This window comes from Pseudophryne corroboree, chromosome 6 (assembly GCF_028390025.1).
Source record: "Pseudophryne corroboree isolate aPseCor3 chromosome 6, aPseCor3.hap2, whole genome shotgun sequence".
NCBI lineage: Eukaryota > Metazoa > Chordata > Amphibia > Anura > Myobatrachidae > Pseudophryne > Pseudophryne corroboree.
Window position 1 is genome coordinate 207644473 of NC_086449.1, and position 16925 is coordinate 207661397.

General features: G+C 45.9%; 1 protein-coding gene across 17 annotated transcripts in view; it reads right to left on the reverse strand.

The window, feature by feature from the left end:
* The window catches only part of MEF2A (myocyte enhancer factor 2A), a 334719-nt gene that overhangs the window by 232448 nt on the left and 85346 nt on the right, over positions 1 to 16925 (reverse strand). The gene's annotated exons all lie outside the window — the stretch shown is intronic.

The following is a 16925-nucleotide window of genomic DNA, read 5'->3' on the forward strand; positions in this document are numbered from 1 at the left end:
GTTGTAGAAGAGGTACCTTGACTATCACCTGCTGAGAATACAGCTTGTGAATGGCTTCCAAAACCGTCTCCCTTTCTGAGGGGGACGTTGGTAAAGCAGACTTCAGGAAACGGCGAGGTGGCTCTGTCTCTAATTTCAACCTGTACCCCTGAGATATTATCTGCAGGATCCAGGGATTTACCTGCGAGTGAGCCCACTGCGCGCTGTAATTCTTGAGACGACCGCCTACCGCCCCCGAGTCCGCTTGCGAAGCCCCAGCGTCATGCTGAGGCTTTTGTAGAAGCCGGGGAGGGCTTCTGTTCCTGGGAAGGAGCTGCCTGTTGCTGTCTCTTCCCTCGTCCTCTGCCTCGTGGCAGATATGAATAGCCCTTTGCTCTCTTATTTTTAAAGGAACGAAAGGGCTGCGGTTGAAAGGTCGGTGCCTTTTTCTGTTGGGGAGTGACTTGAGGTAGAAAGGTGGATTTCCCGGCCGTAGCCGTGGCCACCAAATCCGATAGACCGACCCCAAATAACTCCTCTACGCATCGCCTGTCCACTGTCGTGTCCATAAAGCTCTTCTGGCCGAAATGGACATAGCACTTACCCGTGATGCCAGTGTGCAGATATCTCTCTGTGCATCACGCATATAAAGAAATGCATCCTTTATTTGTTCTAACGACAGTAAAATATTGTCCCTGTCCAGGGTATCAATATTTTCGATCAGGGACTCTGACCAAACTACCCCAGCACTGCACATCCAGGCAGTCGCAATAGCTGGTCGTAGTATAACACCTGCATGTGTGTATATACCTTTTTGGATATTTTCCATCCTCCTATCTGATGGATCTTTAAGTGCGGCCGTCTCAGGAGAGGGTAACGCCACTTGTTTTGATAAGCGTGTTAGCGCTTTGTCCACCCTAGGAGGTGTTTCCCAGCGCTCCCTAACCTCTGGCGGGAAAGGGTATAAAGCCAATAACTTCTTTGAAATTAGCAGTTTTTTATCGGGGCACCCCACGCTTCATCACACACGTCATTTAATTCTTCTGATTCGGTAAAAACTACTGGTAGTTTTTTCACACCCCACATAATACCCTGTTTAGTGGTACCTGTAGTATCAGCTAAATGTAACATCTCCTTTATTGCCAAAATCATATAACGTGTGGCCCTACTGGAAAATACGGTTGATTCGTCACCTTCACCACCGGAATCAGTGCCTGTGTCTGGGTCTGTGTCGACCGACTGAGGCAAGGGGCGTTTTACAGCCCCTGACGGTGTTTGAGGCGCCTGGACAGGCACTAATTGAGTGTCCGGCCGCCTCATGTCGGCAAACGACTGCTTAAGCGAGTTGACGCTATCCCGTAATTCCACAAATAAAGGCATCCATTCTGGTGTCGACCCCCTAGGAGGTGACATCCTCATATTTGGCAATTGCTCCGCCTCCACACCAATAACGTCCTCATACATGTCGACACACACGTACCGACACACAGCAGACACACAGGGAATGCTCTATACGAAGACAGGACCCACTAGCCCTTTGGGGAGACAGAGGGAGAGTCTGCCAGCACACACCAAAAAGCGCTATATATGACAGGGATAGCCTTATGATAAAGTGCTCCCTTATAGCTGCTTTTATATTAATATATTGCCATTTATTTTGCCCCCCCTCACTGTTATACCCTGTTTCTGTAGTGCAGTGCAGGGGAGAGACCTGGGAGTCTTCCTGACCAGCGGAGCTGTGACAGAAAATGGCGCCGTGTGCCGAGGAGATAGGCCCCGCCCCTTTTTCGGCGGGCTCGTCTCCCGCTATTTAGTACATTTAGGCAGGGGTAAATATCTCCATATAGCCTCTGGGGCTATATGTGAGGTATTTTTAGCCTTTTTAAAGGTTTTCATTTGCCTCCCAGGGCGCCCCCCCCCCAGCGCCCTGCACCCTCAGTGACTGCCGTGTGAAGTGTGCTGAGAGGAAAATGGCGCACAGCTGCAGTGCTGTGCGCTACCTTAAGAAGACTGCAGGAGTCTTCAGCCGCCGATTCTGGACCTCTTCTTGCTTCAGCATCTGTGAGGGGGCCGGCGGCGTGGCTCCGGTGACCATCCAGGCTGTACCTGTGATCGTCCCTCTGGAGCTTCATGTCCAGTAGCCAAGAAGCCAATCCATCCTGCACGCAGGTGAGTTCACTTCTTCTCCCCTCTGTCCCTCGTTGCAGTGATCCTGTTGCCAGCAGGAATCACTGTAAAATAAAAAACCTAAGCTAAACTCTCTAAGCAGCTCTTTATGAGAGCCACCTAGAATTGCACCCTTCTCGGCCGGGCACAAAAATCTAACTGGAGTCTGGAGGAGGGTCATAGGGGGAGGAGCCAGTACACACCACCTGACCTGTAAAAGCTTTACTTTTGTGCCCTGTCTCCTGCGGAGCCGCTATTCCCCATGGTCCTTTCAGGAACCCCAGCATCCACTTAGGACGATAGAGAAAGCTCTATCTTTATTTTAAAATTGATTATAATTGAAGAGCTAGCATCATATATTATATAAATATAATATGACTAGTACACAGATGAAACTGTACTGCCTGGCAGGATAAAATCCTAACATCTACAAACCTAAAAAGGCCAACAGGTCATGGTTTTAATAAATCCTAGATCAGCCGAGATATTTACTGGCTTAGTCGAACACAGGAAATCACGAAAACATGACCTGTACTTGAGGAGATGGAGAAACACTGCTCTAACTACCCATATATTATAGGTGACAAACAAGAAATCGGTGTTGTAAGAGACCTGGCCAGCAGACTGGCCAGAAGCTATCCTCCGCTAAACACTAAAGTCTTTAATCTCCGTAAAACTGCTTGAGGAGATTGGACTAGATGACACTCAATATCACACCTCACAGATCCCTTCCAAGGACAACTTGTGTGCACTTTCTATGGTCAAAAAAAAGTCTCCTTCCAAGTTCCTCCCATCCTGCAAAGCAGGAAAGAAATGATCGTTTCAAAGGCATCTCTGTATGAGCAATCGCTGTGTCAGGTTTCAAAACAGATCGAGTCACACTTACATTTGCAGTAAAGTGCAGGGTTTAGAAAAAAAGTCCTGCCAACACGCTTCTCGCTTCAAAGCCACAGAATGGTTTGTTATCTTATTAAATTCAGACAGAGGAATCAGACAGAAAATGTAGCTACACATTCCACTTAAGGCTGTCAGAGATTAAACATAAGCAGGCTACTCGAGACTTGCCTGATGAAAACGTTTTAGAATGTAAATGTCTCCTGCTGTATGTTGCCAGATATCTTTTCCTCTACCCCATAAAAACAGACAAACATGACATGATGCAATCTGTGCAACAAGCCTTTTGTGGAAAAAGTTTCATGCAATTTAAAGATTTATGAAAATATGTATCGTCAAATAACCATCTCAGATAAAAATAATAATAAACATTTAGCAATGGGTTACAATTGACGGAAAATGTATACTTTTGTTTCTTTTAACCTAAGAATACTCACAATGTGATTTCTATTCTGTTGTGGAATTACACATCCCAGCATCATACTAACATAGCCGCCTGTACTGCAGCTAGATAGTAAATTAAAAAGTTTACATGAACATTTAATAAAGAGACGCTTACTGTTGCAGAATTAAGAAAATAATGGAACAATCAGACAGCAGGAGTTCAATGTACCAGCTCGCTTAAGATTAAGATTGAGTTCTTGTTAAATTATTTTAAACAATTTACTCTTCAATTAAGGACTACCCATTACAAACATGAATATCTGTTTGACTAACACTTTAACCACATTACAAACATATAAGCAAATTCCATGTGTGAGAAATGCGCTGCTCAATTGTTAGGGCTCGGTAACAACCAAGACATCTGACCACTAGAAGTGGTTATGTCAGCGTATACAGTATTAATGATGCATAGTAGCAAATGTCAACGTTCCGTAAATCCATAATTTAGGCCCATATGTTTTTAACATTCAAAGAAATAAAAAATTTTATCTATCCAAATAGTGTGCAATAATGAAGAATACATTAACAGCCTCAGTTTGTACTATCTGCACTGTTCCTCTGTCTCCAAGAAGTAGAAGACCCATGATAGCAATACACTGCAAAGTATCCTGGTCATCTTTCTGGTTTTATGGCAGTGTTCATCAAACCTGGTCCTTAATGGAACACAACAGTGCATGTTTTCCAGAACATCTAGCTGCAGCACAGGTGTGCTTATTGATTAACAATAGATTTACAGATGCAACTAAATATTCCTGAGGATACCTTAAAAATAAGCATTGTCAGGGTTCCATGGGGACAGCATTCGAGAAACCCTGCTATATGGTTACACATTAAAAATGTAACATAATAAAATGTATAACCTGGAGAGTAGTAATTATTTTGGTCAAGAGCTGTAATCGGCCAATATAGATTACACAATATTACATGTGTTACTGGTGTCTGAATTAGCTCTGGTAGTCTGAATGCAATATAAAATTACTTCCTGTATTGATATGACCACAGGAAGTTGTTCATACTGTACACACAAGTTAAGTGCTTGGTTATAAAGACCAAACACCCCCAGTATTAACCAGTGAATGGAAGTCATTTTCATAGACTTAAATGGAAACACAAGTATAGTAGTGAATAGGAAATACACATATCAGAGGAATGCAAAACAGTTTACCATTTCAAAAAAGGTAAATAACTTCCATACATCTTTTCTGACAAATGTACCCATACGCGTTTCATACAGACAAATGTACAAAAGGAACAAAAATCACCTTCTGTGTATAAACGCCATTGCAGTGGCGCCAAACATACAAAACATGCACATTTAATAGCATCTGCCTTCTACGCAGTAATATCCCTGGTAACAAATTAACGGAAGCGCACTGTCAAGAAGGGCGGTTCAGTCCACAGAATGGCTGCCACAGTGATGACACGGCTTTCTTCTGAATATACAGGCCATATTCTTACCGGTATTATTTAGCTGACAAACATCATCCCAGATGCGTGTAGAGGACACAAAAGAATGTGTGCAGATCTTTACAGATGCGCCGTCACAGTATGACTACTGTACAGTGCACTTTCTACAATATAACATCGAACATCAACAGGACATTAAATACAAATTCATTGCTGTGGTCTTTTCAATTACATCTGCCTGCCTCTGGTGTGCAAAACTCCAAACCACAGAATTTTTTCATAGGTTGTATTTGTACCCAGGAATCAGACTCTGGTCGCTACCAGGGTTGAACCGGGCACCGACCCATGTAGTCTGCCGTGTGAACGGTGTAGCCAGTGCAACCCAAGTCAACCGACTCAGGCCACGCTAAAAATATACAGAGAGAAGGATCACTGGCGCGTGGAGATGATGTAATCTCCAAACGCCGGCAGATGGAAGACCCAGCCGTAATCCGGGTTCAGCGTGTGGTGTGAATGTGGTTTCAAACAGCTGTGACACTGCTTGAAACCATGTTCAATAACCCAGGGTTTTTGGTGTGAAAGAGGTATAACAGACCATTTTTTATATTGCTTTTTAAAGGATAGTAAATGAGTGTTTTGGCCTCTTAAACAGAACATGGATTTTCATCTATTTAACTTGATCAAAATTGACCTTTAGTAAATATACACCATCTTATTTTAGTGTTCATTACTTAGTGTTCATTCTCGCACACTGCACCTAATCAGTGAGGAGGGCATGGGTTAATTTTGAAGGGCAAAATTTTGGAATCGCTAGTTATGCTGGCCATACATTACGATGACCAGCTTCTGATGGAAGTCGTCTCACAATTTACCTTGAATCCCCGGGAGCAGCTGGACACACGATGTGTATACGATCTTATGACCCATCGTGCACACCATACGATGGATCATCTCACAATCCATCATATGCATCACAAAAAGTATACACTCAAATGACGCTGATAGAACGATCCATTGAACAATGCACTGAATGTGCATACAATTATGACGGATAATATGGGCTGCACGCATAATCTGAGGATGAGCCGTTCGAACCCACGGGACCGCGCATCGCATTGCATGGTCATTGTACCCAAAACATGCACGATGTAGTGTATGAGGTGTCAAAATTGTGTATTCGCACACAATATCGACCTAGTGTATGGCCAGCATTACTGTAGCAATACACTGCATATAAAAGGTTTCCCTTGAAAATTAACATATTCCCTCCTCACTGATTAGGTGCAGGGCTCTAGAATGGACACTTATTTAATGATTTAACACATTCTATACCAAGAAATAAATAATTACCAAAGAACTAATGTATCTTCATCTCAACTGTGGGTTTATGGAGTAATTGTATTGCCAAATAACTACAGTATGTATTGGAGCATGACATCGGACAGGATATAAGAATCCGCAAAAACCATTTAAAGAAAAAAAAATCCATCACTGTCATAGTACAGCAGGTTAATTGTGAAAGTTCTTTGTCATTCAGAAACTGCTGTGAAACATCTGATGGAAACAATGTCCCACCACAGTGCAACAAAATGTGTGCAGTTCTCAGGATGACAGATCATAGTGTGGAAAACATTAGTGACCCTTTGTTTTAAGAAACTTGCAGCAGCTCTTCCAAGGACTGGCACAATGGAAAAGAACAGTTGGATCTGTGTTATGAGGTGTCACCACGGGAAGAAGACCAGTGGAAGAAGGGGGGGGGGGGGGGGGGGAGAGTTGTAGACAGCTGGGCCAACAGTCATGGCCAATTAATTTACAGGTGGTAAACTGTGCAACAACTGGATTAAAAAATAAAAAATGGTGTGAAGTGTCTGATAACAGAAGAGACCTGAAGCACACCACGCATTCACATTGGTTCATTTACTTGTGTATTATTTTCTGCATACCTTTATTATTAAACTACAAGACATACTGGGAAGTCTGTACAGCTGTACATTGTGAGATGTAAGTGTGCAGTGCTCCAGGCAAGGGTGTAGCTACCATAGGTGCAGGGAGTGCAGTTGCTATGGGGCCCAGAGCTGAGAGGGGCCCACCTTCCCTGTCAGTTACATTTTATATACATTTTCACCATTGGGTGGTACACAGAGGCACTTACAATGTTTTGTCTTGGGGCCTGCAATATATGTAGGTATGCCCCTGGACCTGCTCATTGTAATGAGGTATAAAAGTTATTGGAAGGCATTATGTTACATAATATGAACCGGAGGCACTGTAATGTGACACACTGTAATATGAATAGGGGAACTGTAATGTGGTACAATATGAAGTGGAGGCACTGTAATGTTACATAACAGGAACTGGGACACAGTAATGTGGCATAATATGAAGTGGGGACACTGTATATCATAATGCAAATTGGGGGTGCTGTGTTGCATTATGTGTACTGGCAGCCCTACAATGTGACATAATGTGAACTAGGGCACAACTATGGTTCATAAAATAAACTAAGGCACTATTAGGTGGTATAACATTAACTAGGGCACTATTATGAGGCATAACATTAACAACTGCTGCGGAGAAGAGCCTCTCTAGAAGCATTGGGACAGGGGCCCCTTCAAGTTGTTGCTGTGGGGTCCACAAAGTTCTGGCTACACCACTGGCTCCAGGAGAATAGAAAGGAAGGACACTGAGAATGTGAGGACAGTAAGGGGACACATTCAGTGGTGATGTGTAGCACTCAATACAGTAGCTCCAAACACACCTACAGTGGAAACTGGCCAGTACTTCTGCATATTTATGTACTTCTGCAATGGGTTATTACGACTGCAATGTGTATGAGTGGATGATAGTCTGGTAACGTGCTTCTGCATTTGCGGTAGGTTAGAGAGTGGTTAGGTTATTTTATGTTTAGAATAGTGCAGTTGTATAAGACTGTGGTGTAAAATGTTCCCTGTACTGGAGATGAGAGGCAACGGGGGAAGGTTGTGGAGGAGGAATGATAAACACATGAACTGGGGACAAAAAACTTCAAGACACACCACTGAACCAGATTCATGCACGTTGTCTCCAATAGAGATAGATATGAAGAAAATGTACCTATTAAATAGTAAATTATGTACATTTTAAATCTCTGATTTAGTAAGCGAAAATAAAAAAAATTCAAGTGTTTACCAAAGCAGTTACACAGTAGTGGGGTAATACTAGTTTAACCACACTATAATGTTCTACATATTTAGGGCCTAGGATCATAGTTTAATGTCATTGTATTAATACTACTTTATATTAGTTGTGGTATGAAGCCAGGAACAATTTGAGGCGAATTCATTTGTTTTGGGCATCTAAAACGGGACTTTTTAGATGCCCAAACAATTGTCACAATTCAATTATGTTTGGGCACTCATGCACATTGCGTATGTCGCGCCCAACATGACAGGGTTTAGCAATCTAAAATGGCTAAATCCGTCTAAACTCCCTGCTTTGGGTGTCCAAGTTTCAACACATTTTTTTCTCGCATCTCAGGAGGCTGTGAGGAAAAAATAAAAAAAAAAATAAAGTGTCCTCCGTGGCAGCTGGGCATCCAAACCGCAGAACAACTGAATTGCTGCCGTTGGGAGCCCTCTAGTGACGTCCATGATAATGCCAATTGAATTGGCACCTTTATGTCAATTGACAAAATATAATTTGACATTTCATGAAAACACAAATAATGCCTTCAGCTGGCCATACACTAGACCATTCAACTAGTTGGTTGGTTTGTTGGTTGGAATGAAAATCTGCTAAGGTATAGGAGCAAGTGACAATCAGTAATTTGCTCCCAAACACTGGGAAACGGTAATTACATCTGTCTGAATTAAACAACAGTTTGTGTCCATTTTACAGGGTTTGGGAGCAAATTGCTGATTGCCAATTGCTCCCGGGTGTGGTATAGAAGAACTAGAATGTCTAGGTCGACAGTCATTTGGTCGTCCCCATATCGTCGATACGCATTAGGTCGACACTGTCAAAATGCAGACATGTATTAGGTCTACACTAGGGAGGCCAATCCTAGGCCAAAACGCTCAATCCCGGAATTCCCGGCATCCTGGGATTGCAGTAGGGAGCAGGGAGAGTGGATTTGGAGGGCAGCAAAGAACGGTGGGTGGAGCGAGCAGGGAGGATGTCAGGAGCAGTGAGGGAGGGTGGGTGTAGGTAGCAATACTTAAGTATTACTTACTATTAGGTGTGTAACAATTGTTATGGGCGCTAGTGAAAAAGTAAAAAAGGAACTAAAGAAAAATAAGATTTTAAACCTACCGGTAAATCTTTTTCTCGTAGTCCGTAGAGGATGCTGGGACTCCGTAAGGACCATGAAGATAGACGGGCTCCGCAGGAGACATGGGCACTTTAAAGAAAGACTTTGACTCTGGGTGTGCACTGGCTCCTCCCTCTATGCCCCTCCTCCAGACCTCAGTTAGAGTAACTGTGCCCAGAGGAGACAGACAGTACGAGAAAAGGATTTTAGTTAATCCAAGGGCAAGATTCATACCAGCCACACCAATCACACCGTATAACTTGTGTTAAACGAACCAGTTAACAGTATGAAAAACATAGTTTCGGTCCAAAACCGATGAAACTATAACATAACCCTTATTTAAGCAATAACTATATATAAGTCTTGCAGAAGTAGTCCGCACTTGGGACGGGCGCCCAGCATCCTCTACGGACTAGGAGAAATAGATTTACCGGTAGGTTTAAAATCTTATTTTCTCTAACGTCCTAGAGGATGCTGGGACTCCGTAAGGACCATGGGGATTATACCAAAGCTCCCAAACGGGCGGGAGAGTGCGGATGACTCTGCAGCACCGATTGAGCAAACATGAGGTCCTCCTCAGCCAGGGTATCAAACTTATAAAACTTTGCAAAGGTGTTTGACCCCGACCAAGTAGCAGCTCGGCACAGCTGTAGTGCCGAGACCCCTCGGGCAGCCGCCCAAGACGAGCCCACCTTCCTAGTGGAATGGGCCTTAACCGATTTTTGTAACGGCAATCCTGCCGTAGAATGCGCTTGCTGGATCGTGTTACAGATCCAGCGAGCAATAGTCTGCTTTGAAGCAGGGCCGCCAACCTTGTTGGCTGCATAAAGGACAAACAGTGCTTCTGTTTTTCTGATCATAGCCGTTCTGGCCACATAAATTTTCAAAGCTCTGACCACATCAAGGGACTCGGAATCCTCCAAGTCACGAGTAGCCACAGGCACGACAATAGGTTGGTTCATATGAAAGGATGAGACCACCTTAGATAGGAATTGAGGACGGGTCCGCAACTCCGCTGTATCCATTTGGAAAACCAGATAGGGGCTTTTATGTGATAAAGCCGCCAATTCCGAAACTCGCCTAGCCGAAGCCAAGGCTAACAACATGACCACCTTCTAAGTGAGATATTTTAACTCCACTTTTAAGTGGTTCAAACCAATGTGACTTAAGGAAACTTAACACCACGTTAAGGTCCCAAGGCGCCACCGGAGGTATAAAAGGAGGCTGAATATGCAGTACTCCCTTTACAAAAGTCTGTACTTCAGGTAGAGAGGCCAATTCCTTTTGAAAGAAAATGGATAAGGCCAAAATCTGAACTTTTATGGAGCCTAATTTTAGGCCCAAATTCACTCCAGTTTGCAGGAAGTGAAGGAGACGACCCAGATGGAATTTCTCCGTAGGAGCATTCCTGGCCTCACACCAAGAAACATATTTTCTCCATATTCGGTGATAATGTTTTGATGTCACGTCCTTCCTAGCCTTTATTAGCGTAGGAATGACCTCATCCGGAATACCTTTTTCCGCTAGGATCCGGCGTTCAACCGCCATGCCGTCAAGCGCAGCCGCGGTAAGTCTTGGAGCAGACAGGGCCCCTGCTGCCGCAGGTCCTGTCTTAGAGGAAGAGGCCACGGATCTTCTGTGAGCAATTCCTGTAGATCCGGATACCAAGTCCTTCGTGGCCAATCTGGAACAATGAGGATTGTTCTCACTCTTCTTTGTCTTATTATTCTCAACACCTTGGGTATAAGAGGAAGAGGAGGAAACACACAAACCGACCAAAACACCCACGATGTCACCAGGGCGTCCACAGCTATCGCCTGAGGGTCTCTTGACCTGGCGCAATACCTTTTTAACTTTGTGTTGAGACGGGACGCCATCATGTCTATCTGGGGCAGTTCCCACGACCTGTGATCTGCGCGAAGACTTCCTGATGAAGTCCCCACTCTCCCGGATGCAGGTCGTGTATGCTGAGGAAGTCTGCTTCCCAGTTGTCCACTCCCGGAATGAACACGCTGACAGTGCGCTTACATGATTTTCCGCCCAGCGAAGAATCCTGGTGGCTTCCGCCATTGCCACCCTGCTCCTTGTGCCGCCTTGGCGGTTTACATGAGCTACTGCGGTGACATTGTCCGACTGAATCAGAACTGGTTTGTCGCGAAGTAATGCCTCCGCTTGACGTAGGGCGTTGTATATGGCCCTCAACTCCAGGATGTTGATGTGGAGACAAGTCTCTAGACTCGACCAAAGACCTTGGAAATATCTTCCCTGTGTGACTGCTCCCCAACCTCGGAGACTTGCGTCTGTGGTCACCAGGATCCAGTCCTGAATGCCGAACCTGCGACCCTCTAGGAGGTGAGCACTCTGCAGCCATCACAGGAGAGACACCCTTGCTCTGGGGGACAGGGTGATCCTCTGATGCATTTGTAGATGTGACCCGGACCACTTGTCCAGTAGGTCCCATTGGAAGGTCCTCGCATGGAACCTGCCGAAGGGAATGGTTTCGTACGATGCCACCATTTTCCCCAGGACTCGAGTGCAGGGATACATGGACACCTGTTTTGGCTTCAATAGGTTCCTGACCAGAGTCATGAGTTCCTGAGCTTTTTCCATTGGAAGAAAAACCTTCTTCTGGTCTGTGTCCAGAATCAAGCCCAAGAAGGTCAGACGCATCGTAGGAACCAACTGTGACTTCAGGATATTGAGAATCCAGCCGTGTTGCTGTAACACCTTCAAAGACAGAGACACGCTGTCCAGTAACTTCTCCCGAGATCTCGCTTTTATGAGGAGACCGTCCAAGTATGGGATAATTGTGACCCTTCGCTTGCGCAGGAGCACCATCATTTCCGCCATTTCCTTGGTGAAAATCCTCGGGGCCGTTGAAAGCCCAAACGGCAACGTCTGAAATTGGTAATGACAATCTTGTACAGCAAATCTCAGGAACGCCTGATGAGGAGGAAATATTGGAATATGAAGGTATGCATCCTTTATGTCCAGGCAAACCATAAAATCCCCCCCTTCCAGGCTGGCGATGACCGCCCTGAGCGATTCCATCTTGAATTTGAACCTTTTCAAGTATAGGTTCAGGGATTTTAAATTCAAAATGGGTCTGACCGAACCGTCCGGTTTTGGAACCACAAACAGGGTTGAGTAATTACCCTTTCCTTGCTGCAGTAGAGGAACCTTGACCACTACCTGTTGAAGATACAATTTTTGTATTGCATTCAACACTAACTCTCTCTCTGAGGGAGCGGCAGGTAGAGCAGATTTGAAAAACCGGCGAGGAGGCACCTCTTCGAATTCCAGCTTGTATCCCTGAGAAATTTCTATTGCCCAGGGATCCACCTGTGAATGAACCCAGATGTGGCTGAAAAGTCGAAGACGTGCCCCCACTTGAGCGGACTCCCCCAGGGAAGCCCCAGCGTCATGCGGTGGATTTTGCAGAGGCAGGGGAGGACTTCTGTTCCTGGGAACTAGCTGTGTGCAGCTTTTTTCCTCTTCCCTTACCTCTGGCAAGAAAGGACGATCCTCGTACTCTTTTGCTTTTATTTGAACGAAAGGACTGCATTTGATAATGAGGAGCTTTCTTAGGCTGTGAGGGAACATAAGGCAAAAAATTAGATTTACCTGCCGTAGCTGTGGAGACGAGGTCCGAGAGGCCTTCTCCAAAAAACTCCTCACCTTTGTAAGGCAAAGACTCCATATGCCTCTTTGAGTCGGCATCACCCGTCCACTGTCGGGTCCATAAGACTCGCCTAGCAAAAACAGACATAGCGTTTATTCTGGAACTTAGCAAACAAAGGTCTCTTTGAGCATCCCTCATATATAACGCAGCATCTTTTATATGCCCTAGGGTCATTAAAATGGTATCCTGATCTAGGGTCTCAATTTCCGTAGATAAGGAGTCTGTCCATGCTGCGACAGCACTACAAACCCAGGCCGACGCCATTGCTGGTCTAAGAATTGTACCTGAATGTGTGTAAATGGACTTCATGGTAACCTCCTGTCTGCGATCAGCAGCATCCTTGAGAATAGCCGTATCTTGGGTTGGCAGCGCTATCTTCTTTGATAAATGTGTTAAAGCCTTGTCCACCTTAGGAGAAGACTCCCATCGTATCCTATCCGATTGCGGGAAAGGATACGCCATAAGAATCCTTTTGGGAATCTGCAGCCTCTTGTCTGGAGATTCCCAAGCCTTTTCGCACAGCTTGCTCAGCTCATACGAGGATGGAAAAGTGACCTCAGGCTTTTTCTCTTTATACATGTGTACCCTCTTGTACCCAGGGACAGGGGGTTCCTCTGTGATATGCAAAACATCTTTTATTGCAATAATCATATATCAAATGCCCTTAGCCACTTTTGGCTGTAATTTTGCCTCCTCATAGTCGACACTGGAGTCTGAATCCGTGTCGGTATCTGTGTCCATTATTTGGGACAATGTGCGCTTCTGAGACCCGGAAGGTCCCGGTGACACAGGGACAGGCATGGTCTGACTACCTGACTGTTCCCTAGCCTCAGCCTTGTCTAATCTCTTGTGTAATAAATTTACACTAGCACTCAAGACATTCCACATCTCCATCCAGTCCGGTGTCTGCGCTGCCGACGGAGATCTGACATTCATACACTCCCCCTCCTCCTTAGGTGAGCCTTCCACTTCATACATGTCGACACACGCGTACCGACACACCCCACACACACAGGGAAGCTCTTATCTGAAGACAGTTCCCCACCAGGCCCTTTGGAGAGACAGAGAGAGAGTATGCCAGCACACACCCCAGCGCTATATAACCCAGGCAAAACACAGAATGTTTCCCCAGTAGCGCTGAAATAACATGTATTTCGCCAATTATGTGCCCCCCCCCCCCCCCCCCTCTTGAATAACCCACTGTCACCTCAGTAAGCAGGGGAGAGTCTGGGGAGCTTCCTCTCAGCGCTGTGCTGTGGAGAAAAATGGCGCTGGTGAGTGCTGAGGGAGAAGCCCCGCCCCCTCGGCGGCGGGCTTCTGTCCCGCTCAAATTATTCAAAAACATGGCGGGGGCTCTTTATATACATGTACAGTGCCCAGCTGTACATGTATATATGTGTTTATGCCATAATAGAGGTTTATATTGCTGCCCAGGGTGCCCCCCCTGCGCCCTGCACCCTTACAGTGACCGGAGTGTGTGAGGTGTATGGGAGCAATGGCGCACAGCTGCAGTGCTGTGCGTTACCTCAGTGAAGATCACGAAGTCTTCTGCCGCCTTTGAAGCCTTCTTACTTCTCATACTCACCCGGCTTCTATCTTCTGGCTCTGCAAGGAGGACGGCGGCGCGGCTCTGGGACGAACTCCAGGGTGAGACCTGTGTTCCGACTCCCTCTGGAGCTAATGGTGTCCAGTAGCCTAAGAAACAGGACCTTGAAACTCAGAGAAGTAGGGCTGTTTCTCTCTCCTCAGTCCCACAATGCAGGGAGTCTGTTGCCAGCAGTGCTCCCTGAAAATAAAAAAACCTAATTAAAATACTTTCTTAGCAGGAAACTCAGGAGAGCTCCCTGCAGTGCACCCATCTCCTCTGGGCACAGTATCAAACTGAGGTCTGGAGGAGGGGCATAGAGGGAGGAGCCAGTGCACACCCAGAGTCAAAGTCTTTCTTAAAGTGCCCATGTCTCCTGCGGAGCCCGTCTATCCCCATGGTCCTTACGGAGTCCCAGCATCCTCTAGGACGTTAGAGAAATAGTATTATAAAAAAATAATAATAATGTCAGTGGCATCTGCGAAAAGAAAGGGTTTGTTAAATAAATGTTTAGGGTGATATGGAAAGAGCCCGTGTGCTGGAGTTTGATAATTGTACAGGTTACCTGTCCCTATCTTACCCTAACCCGGATCTTTTTCTCCACTTTCTGTTAGTGCGGTGTGTCTAGCTGCGATCGGCGTTGTTGATGATGTCACCCGCTGGTCCCATGAATCTGCTCCATGCAGCGGCTGGGCAGTTTCCGGTTTCATTCCACGCCGACTTCTTACTATTAGGTGGACACACCGTGACCGCGCCAGAACTGGCAGTCTGGCAGCCAATCAGGAGCCGTTACTGATGCCATGATTGGGTGCTGGTCCGCCAGCTCCGATTGGCTGGCAGTCGGTGCTACATTTGAAATGTCGCCGGCACGGTGACTGTGTGTTCATGGCTGCCCGAGATGTAAATGCCTCGTTGTAGCCGGGTCGCACAGCCGGGTAGCGCTATGCTATAGTGCTCAGCGCTGCCCAGCAGAACTGCACATGTGCAACCTAATCCCGTGAATCCCGCATTTTTGGGCCGGGATCGTGCCGATCCCGGGATTGGCCTCCCTAGTCTACACTGAAAAAAGGTCGACACAGGAAAAGGTTGACAGTTACAAAGGGTCGACTATCTGAGCATAGTGGAACCCCAATCAGCGTACCGCATCCTTTTGCATGGCATGCTTCACTCATTGTAGCCGGCAGGCAGGTTACTATTCCCAATCATGCTGCAGGCAGGTTACTATTCCCAATCATAGTCCACGTGGATGGTAAAGTATGAGAAAGGTGTAAAACAATTAAAAAAAAATTTTTTTTTTTAAAAGTTGTGTTGACCATTGCCAGATCGACCATTTGAACCTGTAGACCTTTTGTACCTTTCGTCAGTGTCAACCAGATGGGGTCGACCTAATCATTGTCTGTCTATACATTGGAACCCCTTGCTCCTATACCTTACCAGATTTTCATTCCATCCAATGAGTTGGGAGAAAATTGTACTGTATGGCCAGCTTATGGTTGCTGACTTTCCGGCTGCCCCCTCCGGGAGAGGGCAGCCAGAATGGCACTGCAGGAAGGGGGAGGGGAGGCAGTGTGGGGAGGCAGGGCGGGGCAAGGCATAAAAGTCACCACATGGGCGTGGCCATCCCCCTTCCCCCTGCTATACAATGTCGTAATCACATCATCGTGGCCACACACCCCGCTATACAATGTTGAGATTACCGGCACTGCACAATGGGGAGCATGGCTACGATGATATGATTCTGTGCAAATCACATCATCAGCCGCTGGGACCACCTACTTCACTCAGTAAGTGGGCGTTTGACTAGCGTCTGGCACCAGGAGGTCTGCCTACTTTTCTGGGAAGCTGGGAGCACCACGAGATTTTCAGGAACCTCCGATCCATTCCAGGAGACTAGGCAGGTATGGGCCAGCTTTAGACAGTGCTCCCGCGACTCATGCCAGAATGTGCTCAGAATTTAAAGATTATTTAAATAGTGGTAAAAGTGGACAGAGGTTTAAATAAGAATTTACTTACCGATAATTCTAATTTCTCGTAGTCCGTAGTGGATGCTGGGGACTCCGTCAGGACCATGGGGAATAGCGGCTCCGCAGGAGACCGGGCACAAAATTAAAAGTTTGACCACTAGGTGGTGTGCACTGGCTCCTCCCCCCATGACCCTCCTCCAAGCCTCAGTTAGGATACTGTGCCCGGACGAGCGTACACAATAAGGAAGGATTTTGAATCCCGGGTAAGACTCATACCAGCCACACCAATCACACAGTACAACTTGAGATCTGAACCCAGTTAACAGCATGATAACAGAGGAGCCTCTGAAAAGATGGCTTCCAACAATAATAACCCGATTATTGTAACAATAACTATGTACAAGTATTGCAGACAATCCGCACTTGGGATGGGCGCCCAGCATCCACTACGGACTACGAGAAATAGAATTATCGGTAAGTACATTCTTATTTTCTCTGACGTCCTAAGTGGATGCT